Source organism: Wyeomyia smithii, chromosome 2 (genome assembly GCF_029784165.1).
Source record: "Wyeomyia smithii strain HCP4-BCI-WySm-NY-G18 chromosome 2, ASM2978416v1, whole genome shotgun sequence".
Lineage (NCBI taxonomy): Eukaryota > Metazoa > Arthropoda > Insecta > Diptera > Culicidae > Wyeomyia > Wyeomyia smithii.
Genome location: NC_073695.1, coordinates 182,085,717 through 182,112,358, shown reverse-complemented (window position 1 = coordinate 182,112,358; position 26,642 = coordinate 182,085,717). Strand labels below are relative to the sequence as shown.

The window sequence follows — 26,642 nt, the reverse complement described above, 5'->3', positions numbered from 1 at the left end:
ATTCCTAATTTCGTTCGTATCAGACTCGCAATACCTACATCCTGCTGATGTGTAGCTGGCGGGATGCAGCATTTCATGATTCAGCCGCACGGTCCGGATCAGACGCTGTTGTACGCCGCCCCTAACATGGGACAGCCGCGTAAGGCATTTATAGTAGGGATATGGGTGTAGATGGGGAAATTGAAGAGAGAGAATAGGAGAGAATATGGTAATGCTAAATGTCTTATAAATGCATGAAACGTTGATATCTGGTTTTGTCTCGATTTATTTTCTGGAACTCTAGTAAGATTTTTTCATGACAATTAATTCGTTTCTAAGACATTTGGCTTTGAAAACAATTTTCGGGATCGAGAATTTCATGAACTACCTGTGCTTTTTTATCCGTCATAAAGCGACATTTTGACCGCTTTGAGGCTCAACTCCCGATTGAGTTGAACGAAATTTGAAAGGCGAATTTTTGCCACACATTGTTTCAACACCCCAAAACCCGAACAAAAAAAAAAACAGGAGGGTTGTGTGCAAAGCCACGACCGCAAGGTTGAAGTAGAATACTTTTACAAGAAAGATAACCCGAGAGAGATGAAATTTTTTCGGATATCGTGCTCATGACTAAAGGAAAAGATAATTCAGTACGTTCTAAGACACGGAAGTAAAGTAAAATTTATAACTTTTACAAATTTAAAAATATAAATTAGCTCAATAGAAAACATTAACGCTTTAATCATCAGGTTTTTATTTCATCCTGAAAAGGACAATTTGTTGTTTGATTTAGTATCGGATAAGATGCCGATTACATCTTTGCGTTATCACTGACAGTGCGAAGAAAGTATTCGTTGTGATAAAGTAAACAGTGAAATGCTGATATAACACTCAAAACTAGACGGCTCACGTGTTGTCAAAATGAGTCGACTTTTCATTGCATGCATTTACTAGTGCCCACTATCGCACAGAGACTGCATTTCACTAAAGTGCCTCACTGCATCAGCCGCTATTGATGCTGAGATCCGCTGCAACTAGTGCGCTATCCATAGCCATGCCACAGTTGTGGCCACTATACGCTGCCATTGGTATCCGCTGTCCCTGCATCAGCTGGCCCAGCTGCTATCGTTGTTGGGATCTGCTGCAAATAGTGCGCTATCCATTGCTACGCCACAGCTGTGGCCGCTATTCGCTATCGCTGGTATCCACTGTACTGCTAGTGCTGCTGCTAAGGGAGGACGACTGCTGTTGTCGCTGTCTAGAACTATTATGAGCGGCTTCGACTAAATCAGGCTCTTATATAGGGAAAAACTTGTCGATAGGAGTAAGAAATCATCGATAACTATCGATAGCCATATCAGTCGATATTTCCCATCCTTGCTGCTATACTAATAAGGAGCACATTTCAAATTGCAAGGTCTATGTTTCTGTCGACTGTGCTTGGGAAGCAATCATGTTAACGTCATCATGTTTCTTTTAAATTTTGATTATGCGAAAAATTGAACTTTATGTAGATAATGAAAGTTCCGGAGGACAACTGCTCCTGTCGCTGTCTAGAACTATTATGAGCTGCTTCGGCTAAAACGGGCTTTTATATAGACCAAATAGCATGTTTTAAATTGCAAGGTATATGATTCTGTCGACCGTGCTTGGGAAGCAATCATATAACGACCAATCGGAGGTTGAATTTTTCGTTTTGACAAGGATTGACTATTTTCAATAGTACAATAGTGTGCATAATAAAATTACAATTATCTTTTTTTGGGAAGAATCTTAGAAGATTTTCCAATCTATCGCTGCAACGACGAAGGAAATCCATCGAATACTAACCGATTTATTAGCATTAGAAATTGGACATATTTTTCACTTTTTTCGGTTTTAGATTTTCATTTCACATCCCTATGTATCCCTAAAAAAAATTGAAAATCAAAAGCAATCATGATTATGTTTGCTCATATGAAAAGACACGAAAAAATTTGCAGTTAATTTTAACGTCTTTAACAGACGTAATGTCATATTTTCATGAGCTGTATTCGTTGAATGAAATTTCCCAAACAACATTTTGTTCTTTCTTCTCAATCGGGACGCACAAAAAGATGGGCGAAGGTGAACGAGAACGACACTCTAGAGTACGTGCAAAAAGCTAATAAACAAGGTAGAAAACAGAATTTTTTTTCTCGAATTCATCTACTGAATGTCAGACTACGCAAGATAAATGCGTTGAAGCAAAAGTTGGTTGATTTGATGCTTCAGTCTTTTATCCAGATGCGGTCCCAGGCGAGCTGCAATATTTTTCCCATCGCTACCCATACGCAATGAACGCTGTGGAAAACTCTGGGTGGTCCTATAATAAGAGATGCTGGTGAGATTGATAAAAGGGTAATGAGTTGTCATTCACGTTTATTTGGAATGGTTATTGGACGATTCCACACAATACACACAGACGATAAAACTGTTATCGATGGAAGTCTATTCAAACCTATTATAATGTTTCAGTGGGAAAAATGATTTAGCTGCAACGCATCCTTGCAATACATCTGAAAAGGTCAATCATCGCCATTACTGTTCGCCAGCATCATATATTGAACATCATTCCTTCGTTGCGTAATTTACTTTTCACTTGTCGATGGTGTCTATTTCCGTTCAACGTCATAGTTTCTCTCGTCGCAGTTCGCATCCCACGCAGCACGCGCTGTCGTCTGGAAAGCAGTCATTGGAGTTTCACACCGTTCCCTTTAATCTGTTCCAACAAAAAGCCTTACTCAACACAACAGATTGAAACCCTAATGAAAATTTACTGTTTGTGGGCTGCTACAGCAAAATGAAAAGATTACTAATACTTTTTAAGGAATACTCGTAAATATTGCAAAGCAAATAGGACATCGCATTGTGAAGCTCCCTACTGGCGACGAACCGATGGAGGTACAGTGACTAGCAACCTGTACCATTCCAATTTCTGTTCACTCATTCACGATGCATAGGAAATGAATGAAACTGCATCTCACACCACTAACAACATACCTACATCTAGTAGCGTTTTATGCTACAACCGCCTGACAGTCGTTGCAATGGACGATTGTTCAATGCGCGCGCATCAATGCGCCTACATTGCCATTCCTACTGTTTCTAACGATGAAGGTGCAATGGTGAATCATGGCCTGTTTTGTGTGCATAAATTGGCAGCACTGTGCTCTGGGGGTTGATTTTTACTGTGATCGTTGCACCGTTACCGGTACAGATTCACCCCATGTAGAGGTACCACCCTTCGGGAAATCCCTGTTTTGTGTGTATGTGTGTGATATCGATGAACATCGATTTATTAACTCGCGTTCAGACGAACAAAGTGAATTTCAGTAGTTAGTTTTGGATGGTTTGTTTGTGTAGGTTTGTGAAATGTCATGTTTTCGCTGAAAAATGAATAAATCACATGTGCTTCCTAACTAGGAGCATTTCAGATACATTTTAGATAGCTTGCTATTCTAACTAATGATGATTCAACTGTTGAGGGTGGCAGGAATCAGCTTAGTCAAAATTTGACAAAAACATGAACATACTAAAACAGATTCTGAGTCTGCAAGTTTGCTTCTCAGAACATTTGGTCCGTTTTAGCCTTCCCGAAAACCGCCCTGGTACTTGCCGTGAAAGTTGCAACGGCTTCAGTCTACGAAATCCAGATATTTTTTAGTGGTTGCTTTTTTTGCTTTTTGATCGCGAACCCAATACGTACACTGTATTTATAATGCACTCAAGATGTCTAGTTTTTAACGTGTCATCCTACTAAGAATACAATATCCTGTCTAAGCATGTGACTGTTGCCTCCGATATATTTCCAGGCAGTACGTTTTGTAGACTCGTTACACAATCTGGATCAGACGTTGTTGTACGCCGCTCTTCGCCATCTTATGTACGATTTAAGTTTCCACCGGGTTTGTTATCATGTTTTCATTAAGTTTGATACTACGAGAAAGTTCTTAAAATTGAACCAATTTGATCGTTTCCAATTATTTCAATGTCTGTTTGCTTTTTTCTGTATGGACTAATCACTGCACAATGCATGGTCCAGAAACAAAATTAGGGGGAAATTTGGGTCTAGAGCTCTATAGCAATATTTTAGAGAAAAATTTTCCTCTACAAAGTTGTTACATATGCTGAAGCGCTTGTAAAAAAATTATCAAAAATTAGGGTGACCAAAATTTTCGAGGAAGTTAAGTATCTAACTTCATTACGATCGTCGTCGATCATAATGCTACTACCTAGGCCTTGTCAGTCGGCTAGCACATACTTCGCTTTAGACGTATTGACCTGCAATCAAACCCTCGCTGCTTCCCGTTTTGACCTGGTGTACTTTTCTGTCGACAAAGTTCATGCCATCAGCAAAGCAAACGCATTGACTGGATTTGTCGAATATTTTACCCTGCGTGTTGATGTCCGCTCGATTCAGTATACCCAGTAGCGAACTTTTAATAGCAGGTAGGAAAGACCACCACCCTGTCGAAGCCTCCTGCGGGATTCAAATGGACCCGACAATCCACCCGAGATCATACAGCACTGCGTCCCATCCACCGTAGCCTTTATCAGTCTAACCAGCTTCGGTTTAAAGTCGATGAATAGGTGGTGCGTGGGGGTTCTGTATTTTTTTATTCTCGCCTATTTTCCGCCGGTCTAGTTCCGCCACTGTTGTTGTGCCTAGGGAGGCGACTCCACCCAGGACCCTAACTTACGACCCGTTGAATAACGGACCGGCGTCAACGGCTTCACTTCCTCATGCGATGGAAGGCGTGATCCCAGAGATTTTTCGCCTCAGAAAATCTCCCGGTGTCAGCTAGGGTTGAATCTAGACCAGTTTGGTTGGTTGTGAGTGGATCACGCCACCTCACAATCATCGACACCTATGTCGGCGGTGGGATTCGAACCCAGGCGTCGAGCGTGGTTGGCGGAGACGGGGGGTTCTATATTAACGGCATTTCTGGAGGATCTGCTGTATGGTAGAGATTTGTTCCGTCGTAGACCGCCCTTCCAAGCGGCGATTATTTAGTGGAATAACCGGAACTCACATTTTCACTAAATTATCGCCGCTGGACTGACAACCTGAAATATAGCATTTCTTATGTAAAATTGGTCGATGATTCGATTAGTGATGGTTTCATTTTGTGTAGGGCTCGGAAAATGGTCTATTTTGCCCCTTTTCAATCTATTTTTGCGTATTTTTGGAAATATAGACCTTTTCCCCGTGCCCTGCACAGGATGAAACTATCACCAATCGATTTATTGATCAATTTTGCATAAGAAATGCTATATTTCCGGTTGCCAGCCCAGCGGCTTTTAATTAGTGGAAATTTGGGTTCATTTCTTCCCAGTGTGCACCGGTTTGTATTCCTCATCCTGGCCGACCTGAGCGTTGAAAACCCCGATGACGATCTTGATATCATGTTTTGGGCAGTGGTCGTACTCACGCTCCACCTACTCGTAGAATGCATCCTTGTCGTCTTCGGTATTTCCGAAGTGAGCGCTGTGAACGTTTATGATGCTGATGTTGAAGAACCGGCCCTTGAATTTCAACCTGCACATTCGAGGGCGGATTGGCCACCCCCCAATCACCCAAATCCTATTCCGTATCTTGCCCATCAATATAAAAACTGTCCCCAGCTCATATGTGTTGCTGCAGCTCTGGTAGATGGCAGACCCTCCCGGAACGTACGAGTCTTTCCAGCATGCCTCCTGTAGTGCTACGACGTCGAAGCTGCGGGATTTCAATACTTCAGAGAGCATTCGGGTGTTCCCTTGGAAAATGAGAGTTCGCCAGTTCAATGTTCAGAGTCCTCACGTTGGTCTGTGCCGATTGTTCCAGTCCGCAGCTGTTTGTTCCTTGTTCATTACTTGTGAGTGTTTTACGGTGGTGGATTGTAAGGCCTGCACACCCTGTTTCGGAGGGCCATCTCGCATAACACTGTTTAGAGTCCCGCGTTGGTACAAACTTCCTTTTGAGCCGCTTCTAACACGGAGGACAGACGCTCGGAAATTCAAAAGAGCCCTCCTTCCCTGTCAGCATACGAATGAGTTCCCATCGGGGTTGGTTACTCGATTTTTCCTTAGTTGCTCGTATCTCAGCTGACACCACGTGGAGGTCGGGATAGGAGTGGCTGGATAAGAGACTAAGGACCACGTGTGGGATCCATTTTATTCCTGTAGGTCCATATGGCACCGATGGTACGTATTATCCAGCCGATTACTAGCCGAGGCTATCCACGAATCAAGCCTTCATTCGATGTTTTTTTCATGTGAGCAAAACTACTGATCAGTGATGGAAATTAGACTAATTAGGCTTTATCTTCAGCTGCACAAATCATAATCTGTACAGATGTCGACTAAACTTGAATCCTCTCAATCCGTAATGAAATGCTTGTTTGGTGCATTGGTTTCTCGAAGAAAACAGTTACACGATTAGACTATATCAGCCAGCAAAGTAAAAGCGAAGGAAGTCGCTCGTTGGGTTTTTTACATAGGTAGCAGCAGAGGTGTGGTGCGGTGAGAGAGAAAGTGTCGTGGAAGGGGCTACTTCGGCTGCGGTTTAGTTAATTTAATCTCTTTTTTTTGCCAAAAAACCACGAATTATTCGCGTGGTGGCACATCGTGAGTTGGGCACATTGAGAATCACGTGTTGTGGTGTACACTAGTATCAAGAAATATATCGTAAGAAGGAAAACAAAGAGAGTGCACCAACTCTGATACTTATTGACTCGCATACTGACGACGATGTCAACGCATCTTAGGTTTGGTTCATATGTATTCAGAATCGCTAAAAGTGATTCTTTTCATCACTGCTGACCATGACTGATCGAATAAAACAAGTATTTATCGGACGGTGCAATATCATGGAAATATGACGGTGATGTAGGACTGCCCATTTGAGCGCTTCTATGAAAGTTTGACCGACTGTGACAGTATGAGACCGAGCGTTGTCATGGCATCAATGGCATCAATTGAGGTCGATACTTTTCCCTAGTAAGTCGTCGTTTGGTGTCAACAGCTCATAACACGGACCTGCCCCCCCAAAAACACAGCACAACCTTCGCAGTGTGTATATTTGACCGAGCGGATGACTTAGAAGTATTACCGGACAGTCTCCATATTTTTACCTTTGTTATACTAAACAAAGGTTATCAAATCGGTCGAAAAACGCAAAATAGATCCAAGATTCGGAGGGCCGAATCGTATATACCATTCGACTCAGCTCGACAAACTGAGCAATGTCTGTTCGTGTATCTGTGTGTGTGTGTGTGTATGTATGTTGTCTGTATGTATGTGCCGCAAAATACTAACGCACCTTTCTTACAGAACGCAATATCCGATTTTGATGATCTTATACGCAAACGAAAGCTACTGTGCTCCCCCAGAATGCTACCGAGTGGATTTTTGATTAGTGGCTCAGAATTTAAAATATTGATCAAAGAGCATTTTTTATATGAGACATTTAACTTTTAAGGTAAAATTAATGGTACGGAGAGCCATGTGTTGTATACCAATTTACTCAGATCGACGAATTGAACAATTTATGTATGTTTGTGTATGTGTGCCTGTACGTATGTATGTGTAAATATGTTGTTTATATGTGTAGTATATTAAAATCGACCCAAAAAAGAAAAATAATGAAAAACACTCTTTTTACAGAACGCTTATTCCGATTCTGATGTTCGCATGCTCAAATGAAAGCCCCAGAGATCATTGAAAATCATACTGAATGCGATCTTTTATTGGTTGCTTGAACTTTAGAGTTTTAGCCAAAGTATACTTTAGACATGGGATATTTCACTTTCTGGATAATTTTTCTCTCTCACTGCTCTTTCCTCTTCTCTATCCCTCTTTTTTCGTATCGCTATTTATTTCTCAAAGGAAATCAACAATCATGGACAACTTTTCATAATCTTTACACTCTTCGTAGCGCGTCCTTACTGGTGTAAATAAATTACCCTTAAGCTTTTTCTTGGAAATTTGAACCAGATTTCAGAAGAAACTGCAATGCTTACTTAGCTCCTTTTCTTCCGAAGCTCCCGTCCTCACTTTTTATAGAATACTAAATTGTACGTTGAACCTAGATTTGCGAAGAATAAGAATCTTCTACAGCTTTCGGGAGCCAAACATTGTAGCAAAATCTGATCTCACAGTGTTCAAATGTAACACAATTAGCGATGCAGATATTTTGAAAAGCTTTATTAAAGATGTATAGACCTATCTACGTACGAATATGTTAGTGCCACCCGTTTGCAATGCTACATTTTGAACAGCTGGAAAACTTTTCAGTTGAACACTTATTCTATGTTTTAAATTCAGTTCTGAATATAATTTTTACTCGTGACCAGGAATTGATGGTGAACGTAATTGGCAAAATAAGGAAAAAGTGTTGATAAATTGTGAACATCGAGATGCGATGATTCACAGTTTGGATGAAACTGAAGCAACTTTACATGGCTCAATATTGCTTTCTAATTTAAGACTAAATGCAATCAGAGTATACATGTTATTCCGCTTCTCGTTATCGCAGCAAGTTTTATAAAGTCTTTATGTCGAATTTTATCATACAGCCTAGACCTTCGAAAAGAATAATGTTCTCGACCACACTCTGAACATCCAAAATTCACAAATGTCGTACAAAACCTTAATTTTCAGATAATGCATTTGAGATAGAATTAAATTAACTACTTTCATAGATAGTTTTTTTCCTGTATAATTCTGAACTATAATTTTTCGAGAACAAGTTTGTAGAAATTGGCTTCAATTCTTAAAAAATATAAGATGCTGATTTATAATTCTAGGTCCTGCGATTTCTAAAAATAAAGTGAAAGTGATATTCAAACCTGGATTATGGGGATTTAAAAAAAAGAACTACAATAAACTAACATACATATTTGAAGTTCTAGTTCTAGTTGTTATCTATTACTGTTTCCTCACGTTCGATTATTTCAAGAAAAAATTTGATTTGCTTCTAACTAGCATTTAAAAATTGGTTTGTGATCGAAAAAATAACACTCATATACTCCAGTGACAACATCCATAATATTTGCGAAACCCACGTCAAGCTTTAATTCAATGATCGTATTTGGTTCATTCTCTGGAAACTATCTTTTAAATTCATTTCATTCATTATTGGAATTGGATTTACGTTGGTATATTTGGATTTGTGGTTTACTGGTCTAATAAGTGTAAAGTAATAGGTAGTTAGTATAACAAAGGTTTCTGCACCACTAGGTGGATTAATTCAGGTTTTTTCTTTGGAATGGAATGGATGAAGCAATCCCTTTTTTGCCACTGGAGCAGTTGTTCATAGGAGAAAAAATGACATGCAATGTGCCTTGGTTTCAAATCATGAAAAACTCAAATTCCTTGTGTTTGAATTGCTTCCAAAGGACTTAATTGCTTGCAAATCGCTTGATGGGTAACTCCTAAAACCGATGCAAGCTGTTCCTGCGTTTGGCATGCATCATCATCGAGCAACTCCTCCAACTCAGCGTCTTTGAAGGTTTTTGGCTTCTTTCATGCGGACAGTCGACAACATTGATTTACCCGTCTTTAAAGCGACGGAACCAATCGCGTCACCTTGTTTCACTTAGATCAGCTTTCCCGATTTTTTATTTTAACACTCCATGCGCTTTGGCTGCCGTTTTCTTGAATGAAATTTCTCGTAAATGACAACTGTTGAAAATCAGACTTTTCACACAATTAAAAGTTAATGAAAAACATTGAAAGTTTATTTAATATATTATTGAATCTAATATTTTCTAAAATCATAGTACAATAATGCGGAAAGCTAGGATGATTGTTTTTCTCGATATTATTTCAATGATTGCATTTTATAACTATGCAAAAGATCAAAATAATGGTCGCAGTGGTCCAAATCTTACAAAAAAAACTATGCAAAATTCGATAATTTAATCATCGTTTTTACATACGCAGAGCTTGATAAGTGAATCAATATTGGTTTGTTTTTTAAATTTATTTTCCATTTATTGTAAACTGTTTGTATTTTGCCTAGAATTTCAGGGTTTACATATATATAGTAATACAGGTAACCATATATTTAATCTTTTCTTCATAACTCATAAGTAGTGTATTGATACAAGATTCGAAATTACACAAAATTGAAGTCGTGCATAGAAAGCATGCCTAAAAAACGATTAGGTTAGTAATTTATATTCCGAAAAAAATAAAAAGCATAAATGCTTGATTACTCACAGTCAAAAAAATGCGCTCTGGTTGCCAAAATCAGCACAAAATTATCAGAGAACATAGGCAGATGACTCGATTGTATTCGGCTGGTAGGTGGATTCGATCATGTACTCTGTGTGCTCTAATCTATGTTTTGGAATCGATAACAAACGGACCCTCCTTCGGCACGGAGGAGAGCACACACATGCGCACTGCCGTGTTTCGTCTGCTGTCTCCCGGAATTCCTTCAAACCCTCTTGCTTTTCTCTCAGCTGTGAGTCCTAATTGCCCGACTGTTCCAGTTTAGTTTCGTATGAAACTTCGGTCGGTATGGATTTGTAGTCGAAATTGCGGTTCACTGCGGAGAGATTATTTGCAGCTCAGTGCGGAGGCACCCTTGTTCAGAGGGAATCTAGTGGTGAAAATTTCGGAAAATCGTGAAATTTCCTAGTTTTTGGGGACAACTTTTAGTCCATCAAAACTTAAGAGTCATCAGAAAAGAAAAAAGGGTACGACATAATAGGTCCTGGACCTATCCCCAGTGCAGTTGTATTATTAGTTTTCTTCAGTAAGTGTAACTAATTATTGTGCGAAAATCGGTTTGTCTTGTTGCATATTTGTTCACCGAATGATTAGAAAAGCATAAAATTTTCAAGTGGTTAAAGGTTTTACAGTTTCACAATGAAAAATTGTTAGAGGTCATGTATAAGACTTAAATCCATATTCGATTTTCGTCTGTGATGAAAAATAGTCGGCGGCCATGTTGAAAAGTGTGGTTATAGATTTTCTTCCGAGTGTACCACCATGAAGCACGGAATTAAAACTATATGTGCTGGAAACTTGTAGAAAAACCGAAACGTTATGATCTTAAATGTGCGGTGGACTTTCGTGCCTTAATTTTGGCACGCCATTTTGTGAACCAGCCGTTTATGACCATTCGCGAATTTTTCTGCTCGTCAGGAGTGAGCCCTCTCCAAGGATCATTACGTAGCAAATGTCGTTAGTGGATTTTTTTCGTGGTTGTCCCTGTGTAATTCATAATTCTCCAAGTGATATGCCGTTTTTATACGAAATACTGCAATAGTGCAAATAGTGATTAAGTTTTTGCGCATCCCATTCTAGTCGAGATATTGATCATTGTTCTATGCATGAAAGTTGCCAAATAGTCATAGTTGATAAACATCCGTTAGACATTATGGCGGGGCGCGTAGGTGAAAGTATTGGTATGGATTTAAATCATTTCAATAGGTTTCGTTAACTAAATCGAAGGGAAATTGTTGAATTTATTTCAGATTATAATTCGGTATTTTCAGTATAATGGAATGGAATAATTGATTGAATTTTTGGATAAAATTATCGACAATATGATAGTACGAAATTTAAAACTAAATATAATTAGAAATGTTTTTTTTTTATTTGAATTATTTATAACCTGTTTGTCAAATCTAGCTAGCTATTTCATTTGGATCAATATTTCAATAGAGTTAGATTAAGCTTTGTGCTTTATGGATATCGATTTTCCCAATCGCATGTATTCCCATATTTGCAATGCTCTATTATGTACGACTTTCGAGTGTACATGTATGCCGGTTATGAGTGTATGCAGCCGTTTATTATGCTGGCAAAAAAGCATCACCGTCTGATAGAATGCAACTTGGTTTCCATTTCCTCTCTCACTCTCACCGGATGCAGCTTAAATGCACATGCGGTGATGAGTCATCGTTTGGCGAAACAGTTCAATCTGTGCTGGAAAGTTTCTATCCCCTCCCATACGGGGTTCGTTTCTACCTGGATTTTCCATACAGATTTACTTTCGCGGAAATTCAGTAACAAGCATGAAAGCGCACTAGAGCAAAAACTTTTACTCAGACTAGCGCGGACAAAAACTTGCTTTGAGATAGAAAAGCTAGCGACAAACTCGAGTTAAAAAAATATGTCGAAGCAAAGTTTTCCGTATTATGAAACCATGGAGTTCAAATCATAGTATTTGTATTTTGGAGACGGATATCCGTTCGATATTGAAAACGTACCTGTTAAGATGTTCTGCAGGATTCATTCTAGTTTTTGAGTATATAAAACGGTCTATAAAACATCGCAGTACATGTATAATTTTTCTGTATTAACTTTGCAGTTTTTCGCAAAATTCTTTTTCAACCTAGAAACAATCATTTGATTGATTTGATTTCAATTGTTCTCAGAATGAAAATTAAAAAAGGCGATCTAAAATCGACGTACAGAGCCAAAACTGTATCAACATATGTGATGTGTTTGCAATTATGTTAAATGAAATAGACAAACTAAAACTTTTAATTTACATTTCGAATGATCTCCCAACACAACATCAAAACAAACTAGACGAATGAAGTGATGCCTAATAGTTGAAACAATTATTTACTCGAGTGCAGGAATTCCTAATAAAAATGATAAACATTGATTTTGTTTAGTATCAATAAATTTTGATGGAGACCGGCACCAGTCTAATTCACACAAGTTTTGATTTGATTTTGCACTTAACGTAAACATTATCCAATAAATTTAAAACCGTTCATGTTGAGTACATAGCTTTCTTCAATACAGATACAAATACATAACCTAACGAGCTCACGTTAGAAGATTTCTAATGAAATAGTTAAACGTTGCGCTAGTTTTACACAGTGTGACGTTTATAAATTATTGATATATCTTTTTCAAGGTCGAAATTCTTTTACACATATGCTCTTACTACACTGTCTAGAAGTAAACTGACACATTATTTTCAAAGAATCTGAAAAACATATTTTGTATTTATTCATTTATTCATTTCGTTAATCAGAAGTAGACAATATACAATATTCTAATATTCTAATACAATGTTTACTTACAAACTATATTTTTCAATGAACGTTGCGATTGCGTATTGAGCTAAAAAAGTGTTTAAGTTCATGCCGAGACATTATAAAGTCAATGGTTTCGCAGTATTGATTGTAAGTTGCCATCATACGATTCAAGGGTCCGAATTTTGCATAATTTGTGCGGTAATGATTGGTGGCAAACGTGTTTCGATTTCGAAGTTGTCTAAGAGGTGCGTAGAAATTTAGCTTAGATAAAAGTGTAGCTGAATCAATGCACTGCGAAACGATGTCGTTTACAAATGACACTATTGCGAATTCACGACGCTCTTTCAATGTTTGTATGTTTATGAGCATGCAACGAGCTTCATATGATGGAAGAGGAAATGATGTCCAACCTAATTTACGGAGAGCATACAATAGAAATTGCTTCTGTACCGATTCTATTCTTTCTTCGTGTGTGATTGTATAGGGTGACCATACAATGCTGCAGTATTCCAGTATCGATCTTACATAGGCTATATAAAATGTTTTGATGGTATACGGATCCTGAAAGTTGTAACAAAAGCGCTTTATAAATCCTAGCATGTTATTAGCTTTGTGGATTATTGTGTTGTAGTGGTCAATGAAGGTTAGTTTGGAGTCTAAGACAACTCCTAAGTCCCTAACTCTTTCACAATTTGCTACAGTTTGGTTTTCTAATGATATTGTAATGTTTGGTGTTGTTCTTTTTCGACAGAATGATATGAGGTTGCATTTTTTTACATTTAACTCTAGTAAGCTTTTTTTACACCATGTGTAGAATATGTATATTTCATTCTGGAATGCATTGATGTCTTCTTCATTTCTTATTTCCAAAAAGAGCTTCATATCGTCGGCATAAATTAACACTTTTGTTTTTTGAGAATAAAGGAAATGTCGTTAACGTACAAGATGAAAAGAAGAGGTCCTAAATGAGAGTCTTGGGGGACACCAGAAGTGACTAGAATCGGATTTGAGTTTTGTCCGTTAAATTTAACTATTTGTTGGCGATTGGTTAAATATGATTCGAGCCACTTCAGGAGTTCTGGCTCAAGTCCCATTTTTTGCAATTTGAAAAGTAGCATTGGTATGTCTATGCGATCAAATGCCTTACTGAAATCTGTGTAAAGAGCTTCTACATGGTTTCCATTATCCATTGCATAAAATGAATAATTTATAAATTCAAGTCGATGTTGAACGGCCCTTGAAGAAGCCATGTTGCTTCTCAGTTATTCGGTTTTTAATTTGGGAAAATAGTTTTTCATTTACAATTGTTTCGAATAGTTTAGGAATGCAAGAAATTAGGGCTATTTCACGATAATGACGTATGTCGGATTTCCGGCCTGATTTGAAAATAGGCACTAGAAACGAGTTTTTCCATTTTGATGGGAAGCATCCATATTCCAATGACATGTTGAAGAGCCAGAACAATGGAGCTGTAAGCTCCGTTGCAAGATTTTTCATAAATACTGGCGGAATTCCGTTAGGTCCAGGACCTTTAGAGGCATCTAAGCTCTTCAACGCCTGAAAAATATCCTGCACATAAATTTGGTTTACACCAATATCCCTCGAGAAGTTTGGATAAAATGCGATATAATTGTGGTCGCGATCCTCTTCAGAAAATGTTGTATAGATTTCTTGGAAAAATTTCGCAAAAAGATTGCAAATCCTTTCCGAGTTATCCCCGACATTTTCGTCAAGATGCATTATAGAGGGAAAATTGTCAGATTTTAGTTTAGTTTTCACGCAACTATAGAAGTTCTTCGGACAGGATTTTATTTCAAGTTCAGTTTTTGCATTATATTCATCAAACGCATTACTGATGGCAAGATTCAGTTGATCACATATATCCAAATAGATTGCTAAATTTTCACTACTGTTGTGTCTTTTATAGATTTTATGTGCTTTTTGTTTACGGTTTTTCAAATTTTTTATATGACTATTATACCAGACAGGATTTTTTGTATTTCCAGTACGTCTCCTTTTCTTCAGAGGTATTTCCTGTTTAATTATATCAAATAAAATTTCATAGAAAGTATCCACCGCCACGTCAACATTTCCTCTATTCTTAAGAATAAATTGCCAGCTAACATTGTTTAATCTATTGCGAATATTTTCATAATTTGCCTTTCCATATTCAAAGACTTCCCCGTATTCATAGTCGTTGGGTTTTTGGTGCGGATGTATAAATAAAGAGTATTCGATTGCCGTGTGATACGCCTCATTTTTCCATAGAGGATTCAATGATTCAGTCACACAGAAATCATCATAAATGTTTGTAAATAAAAAGTCTAAGTAACAGTTCTGTTGATTTTTGATGTGGTTGATTTGGTTCAATCCGAAATTTGCGGTTTTGTCAAAAATAAGTTGCAGTGTTTCATTGTCCCCAACGACTGGAAGAAGAATACATTCATTTTCTGAGTCCTTCATGAAATCTGCATGGCGTTGATTAAAGTCTCCATAAATATGGATTTTAGCTTCGGGAAGAAGTTGTGACAAAATTTGTTCAGTAATTTGGAAGAAGGTTTCATAAGTGGTTTTGTGAGCATGGTCAGGAGGAAAATACACTGAAGCAAACACGTGTATTTCACCTGCTATGTGGGATTTAACCCACACATGCTCAAATTCCTTAACTTTTGTTGTTTTGATAGTTTCGGAACTATAGTTAGACGAAACAGCTATCAATACTCCGCCGCCTGACTTCTTTTGGGACTCAACAAAATTCCTATCATCTCTGAATACATTATAGGCGCTACCAAAAATTTCTTCACTTTTTATACTTTCATCCCAGCTGGTTTCAGTAGCCAGAATAATAGAAAAGGATGCGCTAAGTAAATTTTTATAAATTTCCTTCATTTTTGCAGGGCTTCTCATGCGATTGAAATTTTGACAATAAATCAAAATTTCATTCGCATTCTGTTTCAGTGAAGAAATTTTGGGGAGTAGGTCGATTGACTGAGAATTTTTCACCTCTTTCTCATCGAAAGGAGTCATTATTTCCGAAAAATCGGTCTATAAAATTTGTCGGCACTTTCCCTTGCGCGTTGCAGGGATTAAATCCTCTGGTTGGGCTGCATTGTTGTCAGTTTTGAGCTAAGCTCGAGTTACTTATTTCTCAGGAAATAAAATCAAATATTCTCTGGTTTTAAGCAATCTTCTTTTCTAAGTTTTTTTTATGTCTCCAGATATGTTACATTAATAAACGTTCTAGAAATTGCATTTTGGAGAGAATTAGTCTATTCTGTGAGCAGCCGATGATATTTATATGAAGGTTTCTCCTTTATACTGTAGCTTTTGATCAGCCGCTTTGTATCAGGGCTGAAATGTTTACCGCGACCCTTTACCAGTAAACAAAAAGCAAAATTATAAACCCAACTTATGAATTATTAGTTCATCAGTACAGACTTACTGTTACCACTCACAGAAAACCATAAATCAATATTTTTTAATAAGTAAATTGTATTGACAGTCACGTCACAATGTATAGTTTACCTTTACCTATCATGTTTTCCGCTGAAAATATTGTATTTTTTCGCTCACGGGCAAAACACCATGAATTTCGACAGATAGTATTTTTTTATTAAATGTCCATAATTCAAGCAATCTTACACAGATATTGTGTTCAAATATGCCTTATACATAACAGGTCAAAATGTAGATGACTTAATAGGCAATGCTCACACCTATTATTTTTTCCACCACTAATACTTATGGAACTATGTTCATGATTAACATGTGGATCAAGGAAATTAGCAAGTGAATTCAGAAAGTATGTAAATTTTGACCGAAACTGTTACCAATATAGTTTTTTATTAATGGAATGATTAATGGATTTTTTGTATTAATGGATTTTTTTGTTCTAACCTACACATCGTAAAGAAAGGTTTTTAGACGTAGAATTACGTCTTACGGCAACATACACATTGACAAACTGAAGACATCGAGAGCGCCACGAAAATAGTCCAATTTCAAATGCCTAAAACTCAGTCAGTTTCCAATGGATTTCCTTCGTTCTTACAACAAGCGATTGGAAAGTTAGCTATGCATCCACAAAAATACGGAAAACTTTATTTTGTAATGCCAACTATTGAAAAATGTAGAGCGTTGTTGAGCACATGTTTCGACCAATCGGAACTGAAACAAGGCCACCTTCTCCAGCACAGCCGAAGCGCAAGTCCTTTATAGACAATTGGACTTTATAACCGATTTGTTGTTGTTTCACTCTCTTTAGTCCACAAAGTAGGTTGTCCCAAAAAAAATCGATGTTGCAAAAATCAAGGTGCTCAACCTCAAATTGAAAGAAAATGTTATTTATAGTGTTTTCGTAGAACATTTCAACATTTCAAAAAAATGTTTTCGGGTTGCCTAAATGCGATTTATGAAAAAAAAAGACTTTTTTAAGCTACGAAACCGCTCTTTTGGACTTTTCGCAAATCTGTTCGATTCCCGCCTTTTTTCATATATTTTTTTATTTATGTAGGGTTAATTTTGAATATTTTACATGGCCCAACAGCATCGCATTCAATTTTTGACTCACAGAGCCCATTGAACATCGCAAAAAGTTATTTTTTCCCATAATTCTTAGATAAAACCCTTCAAAACACATACAAAAAATATCAGTCAGAAACTGAAACTTATACTGGAATACGGGATTCATGACGAAAATTTACATAAAAAAATATCCTTTGTGTCTTATCTGAGAACTGAGATATTGACATTTTAATATGTAATGGAAAACTAAGCATTTGCACAAAAATACCGTTTTTTATTTTTATGTGTCCAATCACAAATGGTGACTTCTCAACACTTAGAAATTTGTAATTTTAATTGTTAGGATTTGTTTGCTTTCGCAATTAGGACTTATCATTCGTTGGGGTTTTTTTCATAAATCTCGTTCGGGAAACCTGAAAACAATTTTTTAGAAAGTCGAAATGTTCTACAGAAATACTATAAAAAACATCATCTTTCAGTTGAGGGTTGAGCACCTTGACTTTTAAAACATCGTTTTTTTTGGGACACCCCACTACAAAGACACGCCTACCGGAGGTTTATCTTTCAGTTTATACGTAGAAAAGCTAGCATGCATCAATTTTGTCTTCATTGTGTAACCGATTACTGCAGCAAGAGGACGGTTGACTCTTATTAAAAATTGACTCGACCCTCAGCCGACGGAGCAGCAGCTGATTCTAGCCCAGGTGCCTCAGGCTGAGCAGGTGCCCCATTAGATCGTAGCATTCCACAGTAGACGGACCAACCAGCGGATCGCAGCACTGCACAGCATAACTGAACATATTCGGACATGTTGGTAATTTTGTCCGGATCTGTTGCATCCCTTTGTTTTCAGCCATTTGGCTACTGCTAATATCTGTGAGTGATTTATCACAGAAATTTACCCCAATTGAGTCCAAAACCTGATGCAAAAAATACATTGCTATAAGACAGGCTGTTGTAATTCCACGTTAACCTTGGGCTCGTTACTTCATGAACTAATTACATTTTTTGTCCAATGAAATATATCTTAAGTTATAAAGTAGGCAATGTATGTGGTTGCGGATTCGAGTCACGTCTGGACGAGTCTAAGTCTAAGTCACATCATCAGCCCATGTTCATTATCAGCATCCCCGAAAAAAATCACATACATTGGGGTCGTTCTTATAAACAACCTCTTAGAAATAGATTGATATAATTTATCTGAAAAATTTGACTTTATTGCTTAAACATGCTGTAACTTGAGTTTTGTTCATAAGTGTTTGTCGTGTTAAACGAACAATCGTAAAAACTGCTTGCTTTGTTCTATACAAGCATTAACATTCTGTAGCTTATTTACCAATCAATTCAATTACGAAAGAGTAATCCCAATGAATTTGTCAGTTTTCAGCGAAAATTAGGGTAAATTAACCTACAGTAAATAGACCTTAATTAACCTACAGTGAATACAGAATAGACACTAAGTTTTTTTAAACTTCAACCTTTAATTCCTGCACTTAGTACAGGGTAGTTAAAACTAGGTTGGATGGACCACGTACTTTAGTGGACCACCGCACAATGGGGCGACTTCATACAAAGGCTAGCCAAGCAAAAAAAGTGTCGATAAATGCGACAAAAACTTGGTATTTACATAATTTTGGGGCGCTGGACACGAATCTGGCATCCGTTTTTTGTTAGGGGCCGTCCATAAAGCACGAAATCCAACTTTTAATGTTTTTTGGCACTTTTTTTGTTTACGTTTTTTTTCATAGAATTATATGATCTTTGACCACAAGTAGTGCCACTAAGCGTCCTTTCCATTGAAAAAACACGTACTTTATGGACGGACCCTCGAATTAAACAAATTATGCCTGAATATATATGTTTTATTAAATTAAAACATAAGTAATACAATCTAATTACAAATTAAAAAATCATCATCATCATCTTTCGCTGTGATTGCTGAAATTTCCTATTGAATTGTTTCCAGATAATTTAAAATTCATTATACTTATTAGCAGGAAAATTTTCTTTCGCTGCTATTTTCATTTCTTCTAGTGGTTTTTGATGTTTCATTGTTTCATATATATGTTGTCTTTCTAATCCCATTTTCTATGGTTAAAAGAGGACATGTAAATACATGTATAAAACCATGAATTGATAACTTACTAGACATTAAATTAGGTGGTGCCGCTGAAATTGAAGGCTCCATAATAAAATTTAACGAATTTATGAATTTGAAAACCAAGACACTAGAATCGCATAACGTTCTAAATGAATACGAAAAGATGCGGAAGGCGACGAATGTTCTTTGTTTTTTTTTCTCATACAGCAAACTGTGTGCTTCACTTTTGTATGCAAACGAGTGCGAAGCAAAAGCAAACCGTAAACGGGCTATTGTCAGCCGGAGTTTGATGGTATGAATTTGCTTCTAGGATTTGACACTTCAATCAGTTTAGCGAATTCCATGATCATAAAAAAAGGGCTGAGTGTTTTCAAATTTGTCTTAAATATGCAGAAAGTGATAAATTAGTTTGACATAATTATGATTTCATAAATATTTGTTTACTGTTTTCTTTTTTAAAACGTATTGAGACGGATTGAGTTCGATATCATAAATTTTCATTAATTGGGGAATCATAGTTATGAATAAAATTAACCCTGGATGAAATTTCAACTTCAGAAAAAAAATTAAAAATCTGCTATCGTTTTTTACACAAAAGTGACAATTTGCGCAGTTTTGCGCTACAGCGGACAGTATGCATTTGAAAGCTTACGTTTTTAAATAAATTTTGAATGTAGTCACAACCGTGGCAAACTGCGGCAACTAAACTTTTAAGCTACTTTTCTACAAAAAATAACATTTTCTTAAATTTTTTAGTGTCAGGCCTACTATGACCAAATTTAACAATATCTAATGAAAGGGTTTGTTTTGCATAATATTTACAATAACTTTTCTTATGATGTCAAAAAAATCCAAGCTATAATTGAAGCTACAAAGCGTTTCAAAGTTATGTACTTTTTTTCAAAAAAAAAAAAAATGTCAAAAAAACGTTATTATACCAATCTTCGAAAAGTCATAAAAAATTTAGATTTCAAGATTCTACCCTAGCATATTTACTCTACGATAAAAACAGCAGTTCCTCTACGGTATATACACGCAAAAGTTGGATGGTGCGAAACCAGTACAAAATCGTGCGTTTTTAGCGCAATTGTTGATGTGGTTTGAAACCAGTACAATGATTGCGTGTTGGGCATAACGCAATTAATGCTCTAGCGTTTTTTCAATGTATTTGTCACCTCCAAACTACTATACCTAAACAGTTTCAGCTGGTATCAAGCAGCTTTGCAAAGCGAGCGTGAAGCAAACCTTTCTCCTCCTTTCTGCTTGAGAACGAGACATATGCAACGCTTCTCTAGTCTTTTGCACACACGCTTTCCCCTGAGTAGCAGCAAGCACGCATTGACAGTATGAGTGAGACTAACAACACTGGCATCTAGTATGTACAACACGGGTGTCTCGCTCATTTCGTAAAGCGACGAGACATCGTCTTGCGCGTCGCAACCCGAACCGAAAAAGAAGCGAAAGAGCAACCTGCAAATTATATGTGACGTATCTAGTCTCGTCGCACGTACATGGAAAATCTACGAGCAAGAGAGAAAGAGCAGTCACTAATACACTCGATGTGAGAGATAAAGTGTCGGTATATGATGCATATTCTGAATTCAATCTATATCAATGTATTCGCAGTACAACTGTTGCGTTATGCGTTTCACACATTTATTGTGCGATTTCTGTGCAACATTTGTGCGAATCGGAAAGACACAATGATTGTACAAGACTTCAACTTTTGCGTGTAATTTCAACTAGGATAGATCTTCCTTGGATGGACCTCTTTAATCAGTGGATCACCCTGACCAAAAACTACTTCTTCTCTTGATATCAATTGGAATTTACAAATATTTCTCGTGATTCTGATACAGATTAGCTGGATAACATGTTTCTCGATGGAAATTTTCTGGAAATCCCTCGAGTTTTCGCATGAATTGAGTTAATCTGACCAATGGTTTACTAAAGGACGTGTTCCATCCAAGGTAGTTTTAGCTTCCTATGAGATACCTATTCACAATCCGTAGCAATTTCAAAATTTTGCTCTGGCACGAGAATCTCAACTTATTTTCTCTTCCATTACATCACATCTGGGGTTTTCTTGCCCGTACCTATATCACAAACTACTGATAAACTCCACTCCAAATATATGATTCATTATTCAAAACACAGCGAGAAAAATAATGCGTTATCACACAGGACGCAGATGCTATCTGGAAGCAAATTAGTTTATTCTGAAAAATATGCCTTCACCCAAACCCGTTCTAGTTCTGCTTTTGCCGTATATAACAGCACTTCAAGCTAAACTTGTACTGAGGCAGGAGGCTACAGCAAAAGAAACTGTGCTTCGAAAAATTCCTTTATTCCACAATTCTTATGGAGTGTGAGCAGGGCAGAGCGAGTTCATTCTGCTTGGCTCGTGCGAGATGACTCATCCTCTGCCTGTGTAAGCGGAGAAGCTCACGAAGAAAACGGTAGACACCCAAAAGACCAGAAATGCTTTTGCCCGCTGGCCGACGTCTGCTCGGCAATTATCCGTGGTGGGAAAATTGTCATAACCTAGGGTGTTGTGACTAACCGGGGAGATGAGGCTTTTCGTTTGACTTTGTTTTGATGTTGCATATATACTTACCTACGAGGAATTGTACTGCGCACTGAGTATGTGTTCGTGGGGCAACATAACGTTGGGGAAGAAGCACGGCGGGTAAAGGACTAACGTCAATCCGGTTCGGTTCACGTGGGTACGACATTGAGCATTTCTCTGAAATCTACAGCGAGAGAGCGAGAGCTTGGCGAGGCGATGACCGCACTGCTGGCGGAGTTTTCATTTTCAGTTTTTTTCGATTCTGATAGATGTTGCCTTTGAAGAAGGTTTTACTACCGTCACCGTGGAAAACAGCAGCTTTTATACTGTTCGCCGTATATTATAGCTAAGCAGAGAGGAAATTTATTTGAACATGAATAACTTGTGTGCATTCTATAGAGCACTGTCACTAGTTGTACGTTACGTGAATGTATTGTGTGCATTTCTCAGCCTTCATGGGGATTGACTGAAAAAAAAAGTATAATAGTTTAGAGTTATTTTCTCGTGTGCACCATTGAGACAAATTGCATTCGATTATACAGCGCAGTCATGCTGATTGCTCATTCTTGCTCATTGCTTATTGCCTAGTTAAACTAGGCTACTGGTACAAGAAGGAAGGCATTTATTCTCCTGTTATGTTAAATTGATTTAAAAACTTGTGCCTATGGAGTTCGTTGACTTTTGAGCAGTTGTTTTTCATACAGTAGCTGAACTACTTCTTTAACGAACTGTTTTTATACGGAACTACTGAAATTTATTGTCACGATTATCATTTAAAGGCCTTCCCATCCTATCCCAAATGCATAGCTTGTTTGTAGATAATAAATTTCCTTTAAGCAGCTGAATTTTGTTACAACATATACATATTTAAATTCCCAATTCACGTTCAAGTAGTGTTTACATTCTACGCTTCAATATCATTTACAATTATTTTGAACTTCCAAAAACATTACTCGTTTGTTGAAAAGAGCAAAATGACATAATATAACATCTGAGCTAGAAATCTGCTCGAGAAGAAAAAACTTCTAGCAAAATATACCCTAAATTTTATTTCATTGTTTTTGTTTGACTTAAATTTCAACTTTGCTTATCAATCATCTCATATCGATGGGTACCTGAAATTTCTCAAACTGAAACTAAGTCGTTTTTCGTGTTATAGAATTTATCCAGCAGCCGAGTTTTCGTTCCGTGTGATTCATCGTTAGCGTCAGTGTGTCTCGAATGAAATATTCTTATTGCTTTTATTATTATTGGTTTACAATTTCAACCGGTGCGCTGTAATCAAATGGCAGTCAGACACGCAAGCAACCCATTGACGCCAACATTAACTTAGTCAGCCGTAGTAGTAAGATGTAACTACAAAACGAAACATTCTCTCTGTTCGGATGAGAAAAATTGGCCGTCCCCAAGGAATCACTAGGTCATGTACAATCGGGTTGTTTTGTTCACAACGGATGTTTTAGCAATATTTGTGTTCCAATAGGCGATTAATCAACATTATAGTTTTCTCTAGAGCACTCTCTCACGAAGGAAGGAGACGAACGTCTTGGATTAGTTTGTTTAGTATTTTTCGCAATTGCTTTTCAACAAGTCAATATAATCGGAATTTATAACTGATTGGATTCTTCACGTAAATAAATTGGACATTATTTGTCATTTGTTTTATTATTTCAAATGCGAAACGCAGATGTGATTGAGTGACACCCGGGGCGGAAAATTTGGGTGTAATGACATCATCATAAAAACAGCATCATCAAAATTAGTAGAGTTAGCCTGATGTTTATATTATTATAAGTAGAAATACGTTGTAATAAAAATAGAGCGATGCATTTAACCTCCAATATTACTTTGCCATTATCATAACGATTAGGAATCTTCCAATAACCGTTTCATAGTAAATATCCAATGATGATCAATGGAATTGTGACCTTATACTACTAAGAAAGGGTGTATTTTATTTATTTATTTATTATTTACATTTTCACTTATTTAAAAGTTGGGAGTCAACTCGAAGTATGATTATTAGACTGGGACATGGTTATATGGGAAACAGCGATGGTAATATTTTCTCGCTCCCATGCACTTTTCGTGTGTTTATTATGGGTCCTTCAACAACTGTGTAATTTTTCAGACCGATCAGTGGAACTATATTTTTGCGCCCAATTTTTAAAGTTTCCATACAATTTCATATGGAAAAATCCACTTACACTCATAACTTATTCTCTATAGATGTCCAGTTGACTCCTAAAAATATTGATAGGAAATTTTCCTGGAAAAAACTCTACTGAAGACCGTAAGGCGTTACGATGCCAGTAGAAAAAGTTATTCACCCCAAACCGATTAAATGTCTGACGAACGGCTCACCATTTAATTTTTTTAGTAATATTGCTGCAGCATGCTAGAAGGCTAATTTTTGATTTCGAAATTATGACTGTTTGTTCGATAAGAAAGATAGAAAACCAACTGGGTTTTACTCGCGTCAATTCGATAACATAACTAAATCATGTTTATCAGCATGCTTGATTAAATAGATTACCGTTCAGGTGGCATATTACCGTTGTTGACATACACGCTAAATGTACAGCATTTGATACTGAACTTATAAATAGACTCGAAACATGGGTCTACGTGTGATGAATAGAAAATTAATATTAAGGTTAAAGAAGTGTGGGAGCGAAAAAATTTCACTACACCACAGCAAACATGAAGTAGTCTTTTCACACGTGACGCATTAACTATTTCCGAGTCCTGTGAGCCTTTGAAAATTCGAATGGCCGACTATTGATGGCTCCTACACAGTTCTATCTTAGGCACGTTTAAAATGAAAAACGTGTTTGGTGTAAAATTTGTGCCGTGTTTTATAGAAAGTTGAATGTTTTTTCTCTGAGGCTGTTGATTTCTATAACACCCCACATCTCATAAACAAAATTAAACCATTGAAATTTATAATATTAAGGTAACGTCAATGCCTCATGAAATATTGTATATTATTCGATTTACCTGCAATAAGTTATTACCATACTGCTAAATCAGCCCCTAATTTATTCAATTTGCACTTTTGGATGAGCGCTAGAATCTTTTTCCCATGCACCGGAACGTAAGAATCACGTAACCACTTAAACTATGTATACTTTTTCCTTCACACTAATGAACATCGTGACTAATTTTCGCGAAAAATCGGTAGAAACAGATTGAAGCTAGGTCAAAAGTGTAGCACGTCGCGAAATAAAAGATTTTTGGCTCTTTCCAGTTTCAACTCATTTGTGTGTGAATTCTTTGAAATTGATTATGGGAACTTTGTGAAGTAGATGTGCTTTTGTGTCTGATGTGATGTGCTTTAAGTGGTTTTATCAGATCTTCAACCTTTTTTTTAAAAGCAGGTGAAATGAAGAATATGAAAAAAATGTTTGTATTGATATAAACATATAAAAATGATTAAATTGATGATTCTGTTGAATAAGAAATTGCCAAAGAAATGCCAAAGAAATGATTCCATTTCTACACCCAACATAAACGGGGGACATTTTGTTAGTTTGGTGCCACTTTTTATTACTTATTGTGCATTAGACCGCGCATTATACACCAAGAGTAATAAACAAAAAGTAATAACACGCTTGTATGTGTTTCTGCAGGAGAACATACAGCCAAGAACCGCAATGCATATGTTAGCAAAACTTCACTCGTTGCATTTGTATTAATGCAACGATCAGGTTCATTTCTATCCCCTTATTCACACATAATAAGAATCTCACCCGTCAACCTCAATTGTCTAATTAGAAACACTACTGTTTCGTTCCCCAGTGTTTACTTGAAATGAAAATATGCAATACCGTGAGCCCAGAGTTGCGAATATTGTTCGGGATGGGCACGAGTTTTGTATCTTCAAACCGGAACAAATGAGTTTCTATGAAGCACACTCATTGCGTGTTTTGATAGCTTGCATAAAGGCAAATGTTTGTGTTTTTCTCTGACGCAGTTTACAAATCGCGATGTGATTCCAAAACGCATTTGAAGTCTTTGAAATCATCAACGTTTGCATACTGTATGATGGGAAAAAATGCTGCTTGGCGACTCTTGTCATATTATTTCTTCATTCCGTATGCGTACAACAAACTAATACACGCACACCGGATGAATTGGAGATAGAAGGAACGGCCTGAGTTGCGACGGTTTGTCTTACCGTGAGTTAATGTACAGCTCCAAGTAGTGCTGTACATTAATCTGTGGCAGGGGGAGTCGCCCTCGCAGCGCATGCACAACATATGCGACGGTGTTGTTTCTTGACTGGAGATTGAAAGGGAGCAATTTTTTTGACAGAGCAAATTTTGCATGTGGTTGAAACGTCCATTATTAGATAGTCGTACTCCCGTAACACGTGCTAAATATGTGACAGTATGTGTTGTTACTTGACTGGAGATGAACTTTATTGCTTTTTAAGTAACAGATTTGTTAC

General features: G+C 37.1%; 1 protein-coding gene across 7 annotated transcripts in view; it reads left to right on the top strand.

The window, feature by feature from the left end:
* LOC129725981 (kinesin-like protein unc-104) overlaps window positions 1-26,642 on the top strand; it is a 102,241-nt gene that overhangs the window by 21,283 nt on the left and 54,316 nt on the right. For 5 of the 7 annotated variants that reach the window (XM_055682483.1, XM_055682485.1, XM_055682484.1 and 2 more), the window contains exon 1: window positions 10,476-10,747. The exons of 1 other annotated variant lie outside the window; for it this stretch is intronic. The gene's annotated coding sequence lies outside the window, so the exon portion shown is untranslated. Of the gene's footprint in view, window positions 1-10,475; window positions 10,748-26,642 lie in introns of those variants that run through there. One more of the 7 variants, XM_055682481.1, reaches the window with a different exon arrangement.